The 16,435-nt window shown below is 36.2% G+C and overlaps 1 protein-coding gene and 1 pseudogene across 9 annotated transcripts in view; one reads left to right on the top strand and one right to left on the bottom strand.

Annotated features, from left to right (window-relative positions):
* The window catches only part of TASOR2 (transcription activation suppressor family member 2), an 83,697-nt gene that overhangs the window by 14,587 nt on the left and 52,675 nt on the right, over positions 1-16,435 (top strand). The window lies entirely within an intron of this gene.
* LOC143689689 (protein-L-isoaspartate O-methyltransferase domain-containing protein 1-like) lies at positions 8,717-16,143 on the bottom strand (annotated as a pseudogene).

The raw sequence follows: 16,435 nt of genomic DNA, 5'->3' as shown, positions 1-16,435 counted from the left end.
TCATCAAATTTTTTTCACTTCTACCTCTTTATTTAAAGTTCATAAAGTTACAGTTGTAAAATGAATGCATTTAAAAACACAAAAGGTACATTTTAATGACAAAAATATGCAGTGATCATGAATATCTACAGTACATTTTGCCAAGCTCAAAAGAATGAAAGACAATACAAAAAAAGTAAATCTTCAAATATATCTTTAACAAAAACGCTTTACTAAATAGTAAAATCATCATTTAAGAATATGTCTGAACACTAGCTGCAAGAAAATGATGGGAGTGGGGGGCAACAAGATGATGCTGTCTCCAGATTTTCTATATAAAAACGTGTAGGCACCAGAAATTTGGGATTAAACTTTTAAACATACATTTAAATCAAAATAAAATGAACATTTCTAATGTTTGACAACTGGATGAGACAAACCAAGTCACATTTTCTTTTCTCGATGGAAATGAGATGGAGTATTTTATAACAATAACACCTTAGTAATCACCTAGAAAACATTGTGGAGAATCCCCCTACCTCCTACCCTAGTTATTGGTACAAAACAGGTATCTTCCATGAATTATTTATCACATTACTAAAATATACTTATGTACTTGGGACAAGTAACGCTTGGAATACTTATAATACTTGTTTTCAGATGTGTGGAATTACCAGAGCTGAAATTTTTTTTTGTTTTGTTTTGATCTTTTTATTTTTATTTATTTTCTTGTTTTTAAAGTATTTGCTTTATTTCCTGTTACAAGTTTTTCGTTTGTTTTTTGTTTTTGTTTTTGTTTTTGTTTTCACTATCACAGTCACATTGTGAAAGCTATATCATTATACAGTCATCATCAAGAAACATGGCTACTGGAACACAGCTGTACATTTTCAGGCAGTTCCCTCCAGCCTCTCCCTTACATCTTGGATAACAAGGTGATATCTACTTAATGCATAAGAATAACCTCCAGGATAACCTCTCGACTCTGTTTGGAATCTCTCAGCCATTGACACTTTACTTTGTCTCATTTCACTCTTCCCCCTTTTGGTCGAGAAAGTTTTCTCAATCCCTTGATGCTGGGTCTCAGCTCATTCTAGAGTTTTTCTCAATCCCTTGATGCTGAATCTCAGCTCATTCTGGGATTTCTGTCCCATGCTGCCAGGAAGATCCACATCCCTGGGAGTCGTGTCCCACATAGACAGAGGGAGGGTGGTGAGTCTGCTTGCTGTGTTGGCTGGAGAGAGAGGCCACATCTGAGCAACAAAAGAGGTTCTCTTGGGGGTGACTCTTAGGCTTAATTTTAAGTAGGCTTGACCTATCCCCTGTGGGGTTAAGTTTCATATGAACAAACCCCAAGACTGGGGGCTTAGCCTATAGCTTTGGATGTCCACACTGCTTGTGAGAATATCAAGAATGCAACTTGGGGAAGTTGAGTTTTCCCCCAATCTCACCATTCCCCGAAGGGGACTTTGCAAATACGTTTCCACTCACTGATCAAATCACTCTGGGATTCATCAGGGCATCACTTGGACAAACCAACAAAATCTCATGTCTTATACAAAGTTCCATGTACTTAAGGTGTTCAATCAACTACCTACATAAGTTATATTAGGAGATGCACTAGTCAAAGTATAGATTTGTACCAAAGAAACATTTTTTGCTTTAGTCTCACACATTAGTTGAAATTTTAAAATATTAAGTACCATCTGTTTTCAGCACACTGCAGTAATGACACTCTTTTGTTCTTCCTCATGCAAAAACATTTTTTAAATTTGTACATTTAGTCACTATAATTATACACTCAAGGCATTCCTAGATTACACCATCTCAATCTTTATCGTCTATCTTTCTTTGTGACTTCATTTATGCCCCAGCCCTTCTCCCTCTACCTTTCTCATATGCAGCTTCATTCAGTGTTTTAACATAATTGTATTACAGTTAGGTAATATTGTGCTGTCCATTTCTGAGTTTTGATATTCAGTCCTGTTGCACAATCTATATCCCTTCAGCTCGAATTAATTACCCAATATCTTACCCTATTTCTATCTCCTGATGGTCTCTGTTACCAAGGAAATATTCCAAGTTTATTCACTAATGTCAGTTCATATCAGTGAGACCATACAGTATTTGTCCTTTTGTTTCTGGCTAATCACACTCAGCATAATGTCCTTAAGGTTCATTCATGTTGTTACATACTTTATAACTTTATTCTGTCTTAGAGCTGCATAATGTTCCATCTTATGTAAATGTCACAGTTTGTTTAGCCAACTGTCTGTTGATGGACATTTTGGCTGTTTCCATCTCTTGGTAATTGTAAATAATGCTGCTATAAACATTGGTGTGTTAGTGCCCATTTGTGTCCTTGGCCTCGTGTCCTTTGAGTAGAGACAGCATATAGATGGGTCCTGTTTTTTAATCCATTCTGCCAGACTATGTCTTTTGATTGGAGAGTTTAATCCATTAGCATTCAGTGTTATTACTGCATGGGTAGTACTTTCTTCTACCCTTTTGCCTTCTGGGTTTTATGTGTCATATCTGATTTTCCTTCTTTTTACCTTTACTCATAGTCTTCCTTTCTACACTCTTCTCCACACCTCTCTCTTCTGTCTTGGTATCTGTCTCTAGTGTTCTCTTTAGTATTTCTGGCAGAGCTGGTCTCTTGGTCACAAATTCTTTCAGTGATTTTTTTGTCTGAAAATGTTTTAATTTCTCCCTCATTTTTGAAGGACAGTTTTGCTGGATATAGAATTCTTGGTTAGCGGTTTTTCTCTTTTAGTATCTTCAATGTATCATCCCACTGTCTTCTCGCCTCCATGGTTTCTGCTGAGAGATCTGCACATAGTCTTATTGGGCTTCCCTTGTATGTGATGGATTGCTTTTCTCTTGCTGCTTTCAAGATCCTCTCTTTCTCTTTGACCTCTGACATTCTGATTATTAAATGTCTTGGAGTATGTCTATTTGGATCTATTCTCTTTGGGGTACACTGCACTTCTTGGATTTGTAATTTTAAGTCTTTCATAAGAGTTGGGAAATTTTCAGTGATAACTTCCTCCATTAGTTTTTCTCCTCCTTTTCCCTTCTCTTCTCCTTCTGGGACACCCACAACACATATATTCGTGCGCTTCATATTTTCTTTCAATTCTCTGAGTCCCTGATCATATTTTTCCATTTTTTCCCCTATAGTTTCCGTTTCTTGTCGGATTTCAGATGTTCTGTCCTCCAGTTCAGAAATCCTATGTTCTGTCTCTCGAAATCTACCATTGTAGGTTTCCATTGTTTTTTTCATCTCTTCTACTGTGTCTTTCATTCCTGTAAGTTCTGTGATTTGTTTTTTCAGACTTTCAGTTTCCTCTTTTTGTACTTTCCTTGCCTTCTTTATATCCTCCGTCATTTCATTGATTTGGTTTTTGATGAGGTTTTCCATGTCAGTTCGTACATTCTGAATTAATTGTTTCATCTCCTGTATGTTATTTGAATTGTTGGTTTGTTCCTTTGACTGGGCCATATCTTCAATTTCTGTAGTGTGATTTGTTATTTTTTGCTGGTGTCTAGGCATTTAATTACCTTAATTAGTTTATTCTGGAGATTACTTTCACTTCTTTTATCTAGGGTTTTCTTGCTGGATGAATTTGTTATCTATCTGTTCTTTGACATTCCATTCAGCTTTATCTGGACTTTTAGCTTAAGTTTTGTTTAACAGAGGAGAATTTTTCAGTTCTTGTTTTCTTGTTTCTTGTCCTGCTTGTGTGGTGCCTTTCCCCCCACACACTTAGGAGGGTCCACTTAGATATTATAGACCCCAGACAGATTTTCCCAGACCAAACTGGCCTCCTGTCAGGAGGAAAGAGTCACCTGCATCAGTTTTCCCTGAGGGTGAGACCCAGCAGGTTGACAGACTTTCCTGTGAAGTCTCTGGACTCTTGTTTTTCTTATCCTGCCCAGTATGTGGCGCTTGTCTGACTGCAGGTCCCACCAGCATAAGATGATGCGGTTCCTTTAACTTTGGCAGACTCTCCCTGCTGGGGGCGTGGTGAAGACAGAGGAGAGGTTGTAGGCTGGTTTCAGTGGCTTCAAATAACCAAGCCCTGGTGTCTGAATTCCTTGATGGAGGGATTCCACCTGGGTGTGGCTTCACCCCTCCCCTGGGGAAGGCACAAGCTCCAGATAAGCCCCCCAAAGAACTCACTTCTGCCTATGCCTGGGGCAGTTGCCGCCTGAAAAGTCCTGCCGCTGTATCCAGAGGCAGTCAAGCCCTTGTAGACACACAGCCCCAAAAACCTCTGTTTCCTTCTTTTTTCTTTCCCTCTTTTTCTGTCAGTCCTGCCTTCTTGTCGCCGGGGCAAAAATGAGCATCCTCCACTTTGATCAGGTTCACCTAAGCTGGGGGCCTATTTTTAGTCGTCAGAATTTGTTAATTAGTTCCACAATTGGCATTTGATTGTGCCCAGTCCCTGCTGCTGGTAAAGTCCTTTCCTTTCCCCTCTGGGAAGCGGCCTGTGGGGGAGGGGGCCTGGCCGCCACAGCTTTGGGAACTCATGGTTCTGGGGGGTGCTCGCAGCCCGTTCAGCTGGTCCAGACTGGGGTACGCTGTGTGTTTGGTCGCTATCGTGGCTCCAGGAGCTGTTCTGTAGTGTTTCTGGTTATTTAGTAGCTGTTCTGGAGGACGAACTAAAATGCCCGGAGCTGAAATTTTTAAAACCATCTATGTATTACCAATGTATCAATATTTGCGAAAAGATAATAATCCTTTCAACCTATTGATTAGGTTTCCAAAAGCAAATCTGATCTATTATAATAGTGATGCTGGTGTAATAAGTGATACTCTCAAAGTTTTCATTTAAAAAATATGCCATCCATGTAACATTACAGTGTATACTTTCTTAACAAGGAATGACTGTTTACAGAGCCTACTGGGAAAATAAATCAAATAAACTGATTACAGCATTTATGACCTGTTTTATTACTGATAAGCTGCTAGTAAACTTCAAATGATGGTTGGTCTATGCATGTAATATTAAGCAACAAATCAAAACCATTGTAAGTTTACCTGAAGAAACTAAGGAAAAAATGGGAAAAAGTTAAATGAGCACAACATGGGTCCCAAAGATTATACTGTGGTTCTCAACAGGATTTTCAATGCAAACGGCATCTACATACAATTTCCATGAATATTTCTTATATTAAAAAGATGAATTCCAAAGCAAATGTTGGCTAGCTCAGCCCTACCTTGACAAAGTTGAATATTCAGATGAAAAGAAGTTCCACTTGCTAAAGTGCATCTGCTGAGCAAATCTGCTCTGGCCCTGCTACTAAGAGCTATCCAACAGGTGGCAGTAACTCATGCTTATTCGTTCATGATATGGGTTATAAAAAGAGTAACATGGAACAATGAACTTTTTAAAACTAAGCATACATTGGACTATAGAAGAAAACAATCCTAAATATGTCATCTTTTAAAACTTCAGAGAGTAAGGTAACTACATTATTTATAAATATTGAAAATGTAAAGGAGCCATAGAAATTGTGTTGTATTAAGCATAGACTAACATTCACTCAGTGTGCTCTTAAGATTTCTGTGAGAGAAGCAGATATTTTCCTCATGTGTTTTGACAATGAATTCAGAAGTACAAGTAGCAGAGCTGTTGAATTCCATGAAATTTTTTTCTTTAAAGCTAAATTATTCAATATCTTTATTGTTATTGCACTCATGTATTGCCCGGAATATATCTACAACAACTCGGCAAAAGTGATTGCAGCAAAAGTAAAGTAAAATAGGTTTACAAAGCATTTGATTTCCTTATTAGATAAGAAAGTTTTCCTAGCAGAAATTAAAACAACTGTAATTCAGATTATATATGCTTAACCATTTACCTTATATAAAATTAAATTTAACCCTCACCACTACACATCTATTAGTAATCAGAAAAGGATTTACAGTACATAAAGTCTTGACCATTGCTACGTTCCACTTTTAAATTACTCAAGAGTTAAAACATCATTTTTCCAAGCTTTAAAGAAAATTGATTTTATAAAAGAGATTCTTTTTTTTTTTTTTTTGCTTTCATTTTATTTTTATTTTTTTTTTTTAAAATTTTTTTATTAATCAAAAAAAGAAAAGAAATTAACACAACATTTAGAAATCATTCCATTCTACAAATGCACTCAGTAATTCTTAGTATCATCACATAGATGTATGATCATCATTTCTTAGTACATTTGCATCGATTTAGGAAAAGAACTAGCAAAACAGCAGAAAAAGATATAGAATGTTAATATAGAGAAGAGAATTAAAATAATAATACTACTAATATATATATATATATATATATATATATATATATATAAAGGAAAAAGAAAAAAACAAAAACAAAAGATACAAACACACAAACAAACAAACAAAAAACCATATTTCAGGTGCAGCTTCATTCAGTGTTCCAACCTAGTTACATTACACTTAGGTATTATTGTGCTGTCCATTTTTGAGTCTTTGTATCCAGTCCTGTTGCACAGTCTGTATCCCTTCAGCTCCAATTACCCATTATCTTACCCTGTTTCTAACTCCTGCTGGTCTCTGTTACCATTGATATATTCCAAGCTGATTCTCGAATGTCGGTTCACATCAGTGGGACCTTACAGTATTTGTCCTTTAGTTTTTGGCTAGACTCACTCAGTATAATGTTCTCTAAGTCCATCCATGTTATTACATGCTTCATAAGTTTAGTCTGTCTTAAAGCTGCATAATATTCCATCGTAGGTATACGCCACAGTTTGTTTAGCCACTCATCTGTTGATGGACATTTTGGCTGTTTCCATCTCTTTGCAATTGTAGATAATGCTGCTAAAAACACTGGTGTGCAAATGTCCGTCTGTGTCTTTGCCCTTAAGTCCTTTGAGTAGATACCTAGCAGTGGTATTGCTGGGTCGTAATCCATTCTGCCATTCTATGTCTTTTGATTGGGAAATTCAGTCCATTAACTTTTAGTATTATTACTGTTTGGATAATATTTTCCTCTACCATTTTGGCTTTTGTATTATATATATCATATCTTATTTTCCTTCTTTCTACACTTTACTCCATACCTCTCTCTTCTGTCTTTTCGTATCTGACTCTAGTGCTCCCTTTAGTATTTCTTGCAGAGCTGGTCTCTTGGTCACAAATTCTCTCAGTGACTTTTTGTCTATAAATGTTTTAATTTCTCCTTCATTTTTGAAGGACAATTTTGCTGGATATAGGAGTCTTGGTTGGCAGTTTTTCTCTTTTAGTAATTTAAATATATCATCCCACTGTCTTCTAGCTTGCATGGTTTCTGCTGAGAAATCTACACATAGTCTTATTGGGTTTCCCTTGTATGTGACAGATTGTTTTTCTCTTGCTGCTTTCAAGATCCTCTCTTTCTGTTTGACCTCTGACATTCTAACTAGTAAGTGTCTTGGAGAATGCCTATTTGGGTCTATTCTCTTTGGGGTGCGCTGCACTTCTTGGATCTGCAAATTTAGGTCTTTCATAAGAGTTGGGAAATTTTCAGTGATAATTTCTTCCATTAGTTTTTCTCCTCCTTTTCCCTTCTCTTCTCCTTCTGGGACACCCACAACACGTATATTTGTGCGGTTCATATTGTCCTTGAGTTCCCTGATCCCCTGCTCAAGTTTTTCCATTCTTTTCCCTATAGTTTCTGTTTCTTTTTGGAATTCAGAAGTTCCATCCTCCAGTTCACTAATTGTAGCTTCTGTCTCTTTAGATCTACCATTGTAGGTATCCATTGTTTTTTCCATTTTTTCTTCTTTGTCCTTCACTCCCATAAGTTCTGTGATTTGTTTTTTCAGATTTTCTATTTCTTCTTTTTGTTCAGCCCATGTCTTCTTCATGTCCTCCCTCAATTTATTGATTTGGTTTTTGAAGAGGTTTTCCATTTCTGTTCGTATATTCAGCATTAGTTGTCTCAGCTCCTGTATCTCATTTGAACTATTGGTTTGTTCCTTTGACTGGGCCATATCTTCAATTTTCCGAGCGTCATCCATTATTTTCTGCTGGTGTCTGGGCATTTGATCAGATTTCCCTGGGTGTGGGACCCAGCTGGTTGAAAGCTTTTTCTGTGAAATCTCTGGGCTCTGTTTTTCTTTTCCTGCCCAGTAGGTGGCGCTCGTGGCGCTCGTCTGTCTGCACGGCAGTCTGCCCGGGAAACCGCGCGTGGAGGCGGGGGTCGCTGGCTGCTGCGGCTTGGGAGAGTGCCGGTCCTAATTGCCCAGCTGGCCCGAAACGCCAAGCGTGACAGGAGGGCCCCGCTATCCAACGTTCCCAGTCAGACCGGGGAGCCACGTGCGTGGAGGGGACCCCAGTCGCCAGCCACCCCGGCCGGGAAAACGCGCGCCCCTCGGGTCTCTCACCGCAGCAGATTCTCCCTGCCCGTTCAGCTGTTCCAGAATGGGGTACGCTGTCTTTTTGGTCTCTGTCGTGACTCCGGGAGCTGTTTCGTATTGTTTCTGTTTCTTTAGTTGCTTTTCTGGAGGAGGAACTAAGACCCGTGCGTCTTACTAAGCCGCCATCTTCTCCGGAAGTCCAAAAGAGATTCTTTTTAATTATGGAATACATTGTTTTTCTTACTAAGACAAAAACATGTTAACACTTTTTCCACTACAGTTTGCTCTGAAAGAATAATTTCTCTTTTAACTCCTAACAAATGCTACATATTCAAGACCAAAGGAATTATCAGTAGGCATTCTTTCTTCTTGACCTCAGTTATTTTTCTCTAAAATATGTTAAGTAAGCTTTTAAAGATTCAGGAAGGGGCAGCTTTATGATTTTTTTCCTCAGTAAGTTTTGAGGAGGCTGCTCTGGCTTCATAGCTTCGCTGTGATCTTTCTCTTCCTCTTCTTTGTTATCTTCTTCCATTTTTTCATCCTCTTCACTGTCTAGAGGCTGAGGAATAAGCTTATTACCCACAAACGCTTAAGTGTACAGCACACAGGGGGAGTACCACTGAATCTCATCTGCCATTATCATTCTTACTTAGTTGAACAAATGGAGCAATTGAAACAGAAGGATATTTTTACTTTCCCAAATGTTTTGTCCAGTTTGCATAATTTGTGTTAACTGATCCTCTATAGGCATGACTAGAATGCCTTCGACTTTTAGTAATATTTTCACAGTCTTTCTGTACTCTAGCTCCACAATAAATTCTGGAGGCAATTACCAACCACAAAGGCTGGTTCACAGAATTGAAATCTTAGCAGTGATTTTCTTTATAGGTGCATGCTGGAATATTGTCATTTTGAGATAGACAGATGATTTTGTTCACAGCAGGGACCTTTGCCAACTTGGCCATATAATTCTTTTGATGAGCTGCTAGGGGATCAAGGTGACCTAGCCTTTCCCTGTGGCTTCCCTCTTAGATGGATAGTCTAGGTATAGGAGCTGATTATCAAAGCTATCACTATTTTAGATGAAGCTCTCCAATTTTTCCTTGGCATATTCCACCACATCTGATTGAAGCTCAATCCCATGATTTATTCCAAAAGGACCTGCGGTGATCAGAGGGGCGGTCGGTCAGGACTGCGGAGCTGCACTCAAGTCCAAGCGCTGGGGCTCCACGGGCTAGGAAGCAGCCTGCCACCCACCTCTGCGACAACACTCATCAAATATTTCTTGAAACCTGATTCTGTACCAGGCATTGTCCTGGATACTGGGAATAAATATAGCATTAACAGAGACAAAGTTCCTGTGTTCAGGAAACTAATAATCTGGAAGAAAAAATAGGGGTAAATCTTCATGACTTTGAATTTGTCAAAGAAATCTTGGCTGTGATGCCAAAATTCAAGCAATAAAATAAAAATATACATAAAGTAGACCTCATCAAAACTGACAACTTTTGTGCTTCAAAGAACACTGTTAAGAAACTGAAAAGACAACCCACAAAATAGGAGGAATTGTTTGAAAATCATGTATTTGATAAGAGATTTGTATCCAGAATACCTAAAGAACTCTGAAATTCATAATAAAAAGAATATTCCAGTTTAAAAATGGGCAAAGGATCTGAACAGACATTTCTCCAGCGATGATGTACAAATGGTCAATAAACACATGAAAAAATATTGGACATCATTAGTAATCATGGAGTTCCAAATCAAAACCACAATGAGATACTGCTTCACACCAAGTAGGATGGCTATAAGAAAAGAAAACAGCAACAGATAATAACAAAGTGTTGACAAAGATGTGGAGAAATTGACTCATACACTGTGGGTAGGAATGTAAAATGGTGCAGTGGCTTTGGAAAGCAATCTGGCAGTTCCTCAGATGGTTAGAGAGCTGAAAACATGGTTATGCAAAAATTTGTATACAGTGTTTGTAGCAGCGTTATTCATAATGGCCAAAATGTAGAAGCAACTCAGATGCCCATTAACAGAAAAATGTGATACATCCATACAATGGAATATTTTACTAAAAAGAGAATGAAGTGTTCATACATGCTACAGCATGGCTGGGTCTCAAAAAACATTATGCGAAGTGAAAGAAACCAATCACAAAGGACCACATATTATATGATTTCATTTGTACGAAATACTCAGGAAAGACAAAGCTATAGAGACAGGAAGTAGATTTGTGGTTGCCTCGGACTGGGGTTGATGCAGGTATTAGGGAGTGATCGCTAAGGGTACAAATTTTCTTTTGGTGATGACAAAAGTGTTCTAAAATTGTATGAATATGCAAAAAGCCATTGAACTGTACCCTTTAAATGGGTGAATTTTATGCTATGTAAAAGAATCATTCAGATTGTTTCCTTAAATAAAAGAAGATGTGAATCTACTAATTGAAAAGACACATCTTCCAGGGAAAACTGGCCCAGCACTAAGACATTCTGAGAAAATTATTGGACTGGCAAAAAAAGTCCATACCATAATAGAGTCAGAATTAGATCAGAGGTTACATAGATCTGGTGAAGGATAGAGTGTTTGAGAGGTAACTGCTAAGGGATATGGGGTTTTCCTTTTTGGAGTCATGAAAATGTTCTAAAATTGATTGTGGTGTTTAATTCACAACTCTGTGATTTATCCTTAAAGCCACTGATTTTACACCATGTATGGATTATATGAGATGTGGGTCAATAAACATACCAAAAAGCAGTAGAGGAACATAGACAAGCTATTCAAAGAAAAAAAGAGTGTGCCAAAGATTATTTGCCATGCTGTCCTTGGTTATAAAGATTACTGACAAACACTTTTTGAATGTCCAGGGTTTCAGGTCTTTTCTACATAAACGTTTTTCAAATAAACAAATAAAAGAAACTCCAGCCATCTAATAATTTGAGAAGGGAAACTTCAGCAAAGGAATTGAACACTGAAATTCTAGAATTAACTAAAATGGGTATTATTGGGGACCATTGTTTTCTTTCAAACTTTAAAGAGAATACTTTTAATGTTCCACCAATATATATGTAGGCTGTTGTCTAGGTGTCCTTTTATCAAGTAAGATAATCTATTAGCTATGAATTTTGTTCTGTTAACTATGAATTTTGATAATCTGTTAACTGTTGAATTTTATGAAGTGCTTTTTCTATACCTGCCAAAATATGGTCATAGTGTTTTCTTCTTTAATCTCTTAATATGGTGAATTTAGTGAATAGATTTTCTAATGTTGATCCTTCTTTGATTTTCTGATATAGACCTTACTTCATCATGTTTTGTGTTATTTATATATTGCCAGTTTCAATTTTCTAATATTTTAAGATCTTTCCATCTATTTTCATTGGTGACGCTGCCTAAAAATTTCCTTTTAAGACCATCATTTTCTTGTTTCGCTATCAAGGTTGTGCTAGCCTTATTAAAAAGTTGAGATTTTCCTATTCTCTGTTAAAATTTTATGTAGAAAACTTTTAGATGTGACATTTATATACCTGTGACAAACATAACTGTATATAACACACAACGGTGTCACTTACTTAATAGTTGTAGGTATATTCTGTTTTTCTGTTTTTAGAAGGCTTTGATAAGTTATTTTATTTCTATAAAATTTTGCCACTTTGTGCTTTTAATTTTGTGATAAAATTGTTTTTATTATACTTTCATGATTCATAGTGTCTAAAATCACATCCCCTTTTCATTGATTAAGTTGGCTAGAGATATATCGGTATTGTTATTCAAAGAGTTCATTTTCCCCCTGAGCTCTGCTTTTCTATTCTCTTTTTTTGGATTTACTCTGTTGCTCCTTTTTCTAACTTCTTGAATTGGCTCTTTATCTCACTGATTTTCTAACATTTTTCTTCTATGATGTGTACATTTATTTTGTTTTCATTAATTTTAATTTTTTAATTAATTTATTATATATATATTTTTGTAATGTTTACATTTAAAACAGTTTCCTAGTAATATTTTAGATGTGTACAAGTTTAGGTAAATGGTGTTTTCATTATCATTCAGTTCAAACTCTTGTAAATTTATAATATATTCTTTTTTTATGTTATAATTTTTTAAACTTTTTTATTGTATATTATAAAAAATACAAAGCAAAGAAAGAAAAAAGCAGTAGTTTTCAAAGCACTCTTCAATAAGTAGTTACAGGACAGATCCCAGAGTGTGTCATGGGCTACCATATGATCCTCTCAGATTTTTCCTTCTAGTTGCTCCAGAATATAGGAGGCCAGGAGGAATAATTTTTTTCTATCATCACAATAGACTTTTTTCCCCTTTTTTCTAAAAAATAACATATGCAAAAAAGCAATTACTTTCAAAGCACAGCACAACAATTAGTTGTAAAACAGATTTCAGAGTTTCATAAGGGTTACAATTCCACAATTTTAGGTTTTACTTCTTGCTGCTCTGTGATACTGGAAGCTAAAAGAAATATCAGTTTAACGATTCAGCAATCATATTTGTTTGTTAATAAACCCTACCTTCTCTGTATAACTCTACCATCACCTTTAATCTTTCTATCCCACTCTTTAGGGGTATTTGGGCTATGGCTATTCTAACTTTTTCAGGTTGGGAGGGGCTATCAATAATATGGGCTGTGGGGATGGAACTATGTGATGTTCTGGAGAGGCTGGGCCCTCTAGGTTTCAGGACTTTTCTGGTCCAGAGACCCATCTGGGAGGTTGTAGGTTTCTGGAAGTTACCCTAGTGCATGGAACTTTTGTAGAATCTTACCTATTGCTCTAGATGTTTAAATTTATAATATATTCTTTAGCTTACGAATTATTTGACTAGACTTAGATTTTTTTTTCTCCAAACATGGTGCTCTTAAGATTAGCTTTTTATGGTTGCATTACAATTTTACTGGCTTTTTGATCAGAGTTTGTGTTCTGTACGATATCTGTTTTTTTCCCCATCAGCGTTATTGAGATTTAATTTCCATACAATAAAGTAACACATTTTAAGCATACAGTTTAGTGAATTTTGGTCAACTAATGCACTATGTGTTCACCACACCAATAAAAATAGAGGCATTTCCGTCATCCAAGAAACCCAAGGTATTGTGCTTACCCCACTTATAGTCAATTTTTGCGTCCCTTCCCCCTCCCCTAGGCAACCACTGGTATGGTTTTTATCACTATAGATTTGCCAGTTCTGGAGCTTCATATAATTGAAATCTGCAATGTGCATTCTTTTATGTCTGACTTCTTTCAGTTTAATGTTTTTGAGATTTATGAATGTATCAAAAGTTTTCTTTTTATTGCTGAGTAGTAGTTTGAATAAACTACAGAACACAGTTTATCCATTTTCTTGATGAACGTTTGGGCTATTTCTAGTTTTTGGCTATTATAAAAATGCTATGAACATTCATGTAGAATCTTTTTGTGGACAGATGTTTCATTTCTCTTGGATAGATGTCTAGAAACAGAATCATTAGGTCATGTGGTAAAGGAATATTTAACTTCATAGGAAACTGATAAGCCATTTTCCCAAGTGGCTATAGAATTTTATATTCCTTCCAGGAATTTAAGAGTTCCAGTTGCTCCTCATTCTTGCCAACACTTGCTATTTTAATCTTTTTAATGTTAGCTGTTCCAGTGGGTGTAAATTAATACTAATATTGTGGTTTTAATTAGCATTTCTGATTACTCATGATATTGACTATTTTCCTATTACTTGTCATTAATTGTCTTTTTTGTGTGAAGTGTCTCAGAGTTCTTTGTATATTCAGGCTAAAAGTCTTTTGTGTGTTATTTTCTCCCATACTATGACTTGCCTTTTCAGTTTCTTAATGATGTCTTTTGAAGATCAGAAGATTTTAATATTTTGTGAAGTCCAGTGTATTACCAGTTTTTCTCTTTTGGTAACTGGGTTTTGTGTCCTAAGAAATCTTTACCAACTTCCTGGTTGAGATGATTTTTCCCTATGATTTTTTTTCTAGAAGATTTATAGTGTTAGTTTTTATGTTTAGGTCTGTAATTCATTTCAAGTTAATTTTTGTTGTCGTTTAGGAATGGGGTCAGGGTTCATTTTCTCCCATTTTAGTTGTTCCAGCACCATTTGTTGTAACGATATTCTTTCCTTATTGAATTATATGGGCAGTGTTGCTGAAAATCAATACCTGGACTCTCTTTGATTCTGTTGATCTATGTGTATTACCTTTATATCAATGCTACACTGTCTTGACTACTTTACCTTTGTAGTAATTCTTGAAATCAGGTAGTGTGTGTCCATTAACAGTTCTTTTTCAAAATTGGTTATTTTAAGCCTTTTAAATTTCTGTGTAGGTTTTAGAATCAAATCATCAGTTTCTGCACATCCCCCGGCACTGCTTGTCCTCTAATCTGTTCCATCCTTAACCCCATAGCAGCCTTACTGTGATAATTTTGTGAGATCTTCTTATCAGTATTATATTGATTTAATATACCCAGCCCAGTTTTCAGCCAGGGGCTTCCAGAATACCTCCACAGACTTATTGAGCACCCCACTCTGCCCAGCTCCCTCCACTAGCATGTCCTGCTTGCGCTACCCCAAACTTTGACCCCTTCTCTGCTCTAGTTCAGTAATCTTTAGTTTACTGTGCTGGAAATTGTCCCCAAGAAAGAGCTAGAATGTTATTGGGGCCTATCTCATGAATTTCCCTTCACTCAGGGAGCACAGTCTTCCACTTTCTGTTTTCCAGTGCCTGCAAAATAATAGCCTCATATATTTTCTCTTGTTTTATGGTTGTTCACATGAGGAGGGCTAATTTGCTACCAGTTACTCCCCATAGCTGACCAAATCTCTTAAATAATTGTTGAGCACAGAATTCTACATGTAAAGCAAGCTTTAAAAAAAAATTACGACTTAAACTTGACATTTCATAATTAATTTTTTTGTTGGTTTGCTCTCTCATTTTCTGTAAGTTTGGGTTAAAATCTTTTACTGTATGTGTGGATTGATCAGTTGCTCCTTGCAATCATGACTGTTTTTGTGCTATTTATTTTTTAGCTTTGTTTATTTATTGTTTCAGTGCATTCAACAAAATCATCCCACTGAGATCTCAGAACAAGTTAGTGGCAGAATCAGCACTAGGATCCTAGTCTCTTGATCTCAATTTGATTCTCCCCTTTTGACAGAGATAATCTATTTGCTTAATGAAAGAATATCATCAATATAGCTACTTTCTCTAAAGAATCTTGAATATATCTACATAATTCTGCTTCAAATCCTTTTTGAAAAAAAAGATACTATCAAACTATGTATGCTATTTTTTTGTTAAGCACATCATCGAATTCTTCATTCTTCAGATAATAATTGTTTAGCATTCTGAGGCTCGTGACAAAAACTGAAATTTTTAATTATCTTTCTGTGTTGTTATTTTATTCTTCTCCCCTCTTCCTTTATCATTCATATTATACTATTTGCATTTTCTAAAGTATATTATTATAACTCTGCCTTTCCTCCTACTATTTGTACTGCCCAGAAAACATACACACTAGTGCCCCTTTTCAGCTTCCTTATCATTTGAATACCTACTCAGATTTCAGGTATCATTGCTACTATGAAACCTATTCTCTGACATCCCTATCCCATGAAATTGGTTATTTGTACCATTATGCCTAACTAAATTATGTGCTAGATACTTCTACACATTTGTAGTACTTATTATTTCTTTACATTATTTGTTTTGTATTGTAAGAGCTCTTTCATTGTAAACTGTTTATCATCTGTCTCAGTGAGTCTAGGATGTAGTAGTACTGGATACCTTGTAGTCATCTCTAATAGTTTTAATAAATAGAAGAATTGTATAGTGCTAATTTGGGGAAGTAGGGAAAGATTTTATTTAATTGTGCTCTACTTGGTTATTATTTCCAGCCACAGAGTGGGTGTGCATCTGTAATTTCTACTTAAGATTTTCAAAGATGTTTTTTCCATGGGGCAAATGATTCCTGTCAGCATAATTTATCTCTGTGGACAAATTCTTTTTTTAGAAGTTAAAGAATATTGGAGGAAAAGCATTTCAGGTAGTGTGTGTTTTCTGCTTGTAGAATTTGCTCTACTTGTGGAG

Source organism: Tamandua tetradactyla, chromosome 7, assembly GCF_023851605.1.
Source record: "Tamandua tetradactyla isolate mTamTet1 chromosome 7, mTamTet1.pri, whole genome shotgun sequence".
NCBI lineage: Eukaryota > Metazoa > Chordata > Mammalia > Pilosa > Myrmecophagidae > Tamandua > Tamandua tetradactyla.
Note: the sequence above shows the minus strand (reverse complement) of the source record. Positions and strands in the feature narration are given on the sequence as shown.